The sequence below is a fragment of the Clupea harengus genome, chromosome 3, assembly GCF_900700415.2.
Source record: "Clupea harengus chromosome 3, Ch_v2.0.2, whole genome shotgun sequence".
Classification (NCBI taxonomy): Eukaryota; Metazoa; Chordata; class Actinopteri; order Clupeiformes; family Clupeidae; genus Clupea; species Clupea harengus.
This window is the reverse complement of record NC_045154.1, coordinates 10,184,422-10,186,921: the sequence shown is the minus strand read 5'-3', so window position 1 is coordinate 10,186,921 and position 2,500 is coordinate 10,184,422. Positions and strand designations below refer to the sequence as shown.

The 2,500-nt window shown below is 47.5% G+C and overlaps 1 protein-coding gene across 1 annotated transcript in view; it reads right to left on the bottom strand.

The window, feature by feature from the left end:
• The window catches only part of mical3a (microtubule associated monooxygenase, calponin and LIM domain containing 3a), a 103,336-nt gene extending 102,458 nt beyond the window's left edge, over positions 1–878 (bottom strand). The window contains exon 1 of the mRNA XM_031564525.2: positions 782–878. The gene's annotated coding sequence lies outside the window, so the exon portion shown is untranslated. The remainder of the gene's footprint in view (positions 1–781) is intronic.
• Between the last annotated feature and the right edge of the window lie 1,622 nt (positions 879–2,500).

Below are 2,500 nucleotides of genomic sequence, written 5' to 3'. Positions count from 1 at the left end.
GCAGTTGAGCTCAAACATCAAACGTCTTTAGCCAGAATCGCTGACTCTGGCTTTAAACGATACCTTTTCTCTAACCTTGACACTCTTCCAGTCTAGTTCAATGACTAGCCTTCGTGCAATAATCATGCCTGCACACCAATGCAAGTACGCTATGTTGTCCACTGGGGCATACAAATTTTATTCACTCACACACACACACACACACCCACACACACACACACACACACACACACACACACACACACACACACACACACACACACACACACACAAATATGTATACATGTAAACACACAGCTCTATGAACCAAATTCATCTGGTGCTTCTGTGCTACTAATTGAAGCCAAACAGACAGTCTGCATCCAGCCCAGGGCCATCTTAGGCCCAGTTCCCCTCTAATGTGCCTCCCTTCATGTGCTCCTTACACTGTCTAGCGTCGCTAGCTAAATAAGAACTCCATGTCCATACAGATGTCATACATGTACCCCAAACACATGCACAGAACATATGTACATGTTTCTGATGCACTTTTGTAAGCCTATATTCCACCAATACATTATATGGCATTATACATGCATAGCTTCATTACAGTACACATACCCACACACATGAGCTGACAGGTCAAGCACATAACACTTGCACAGCTTCACACAACCTAAAGCTGGGTAGCAAAAGTAAAAGAAGGGGAGGGGAGAGGAGAGGAGACGAGAGGAGAGGAGAGGAAAAGAAAAGAGAGGAGAGGAGAGGAGAGGAGAGGAGAGGAGAGGGAAAGCGTACTCACAGGGTTGTGGCTCCGGCGAAGCTTGGCGCATACACACTGCCGCACACACACACACACACACACACAGCACGCACACACAGCACGCACACACAGCACGCACGACTCCAGCCCTGCCACTCCGCAAGGCTTCTCTTGTGTAACTGGGACTCCTGCCAGATGCCTCTCGCTCCCTCTCTCTGCCACTCGCTCTCTTTCACTCTCTCTCTGCCTCTCCCTCCCTCTCTCTGCCACTCGCTCTCATTCACTCTCTCTCTCTGCCTCTCCCTCCCTCTCTCTCTGCCACTCGCTCTCTTTCTCTCTCTCATTGGTTTGCATGTGAGGCACAGTGCAATTTGCAGCAGTGAAGGAACGTCTCATACTGTGTCCTCCGCCCTCTCTCTGTGTCTGCTTCTCTCGCTCTCTCTCTCTCTCTCTCTCTCTCTCTCTCTCTCTCTCTGTGTTCTTCTCTCTCTCTCTCTCTCTCATGCTCTGCTTACCTCAAGGTCAGAAGAGTGACGTGCTGCTTCTCAGAGGCTCCCCTGCACCAGTATGTGTTCTCTTAAACACACACACACACACACACACACACACACACACACACACACACACACACACACACACACACACATAGTATGTATACATATAAACACACAGCTCTATGAACACATAAACTCACAATCACACACATACATGGCTAAATGAAAATGCCGAGACAGCATACAGATACACACGTGCAGAGAGATCTTTTACACCCCTCAGAAACATACAGACACACACACACACACACACACACACACACACACACACACACACACACACACACACACACACACACACACACACACACACACACAAACACACATCCACACATATTAACACATGCCCTCTCATAGGACACTCACCTACACAGTAATTATTATCATTAAATAGATTAAGGTGCACAACCGAGGACACCAGACAGACAGGGGTGGGGGTCAGGGGTGAGGCAGGGGGAGATTGTGGCTAATTACCTCAGGAGACCCCTATGAATGCCACATAAACACACATAGATCATCTGTTTGTCTAGGCGACGACAGCTCATCACCCCTCCCCTCCCATCAACAGGCTACTCCTCACCATGGATACGTACATGCTGGAAAGTACATAGAGGCCTTCTAACGACGTACAACCACGATAGACCAATGGTGTGCTTTTCATGAAGTTTCATGAAGATGTAGTTTAAGCCACAACTACCATGACTAGTGCTTTTGGAATAACGTACCATAAAACATAAGAGTGCACTGTCACATTTGAAGCGGAGTTTGGACCTGTTCTGAGAACAGTAAATGACAGCAGCTTCCCATGCTGGGCTGTAGACTGAACAGGTTCCATGATGGTGGTTCCCTTAGCAACAACTCAGTAGCAGGTTCATGAACATAATCCCTGAGACAGAGCATGGGGCTAAGAAAGGAGACGACACACACACATACACACACACACACACAGACACATACAGTCTACTGTGCACATGTAAAGGAACGTAAAGACACATTTACACACACAAAGCACACATACATGGAGTAAAGTCCTAGACTTAAAGAGCTTAAAGGTGGCAAAGCTCAAGAGAAGGATCAGAAAGAACAAGGGAGACAGAGAGGAGGGGGGGGGGGGGGGGGGTAAAGAAAAAAGAAGCCATCAAGGGACTATGGAAAACAAATCCTTGCCAAGAACAAATCCCTTGATCACAAAAAACTACGCAAA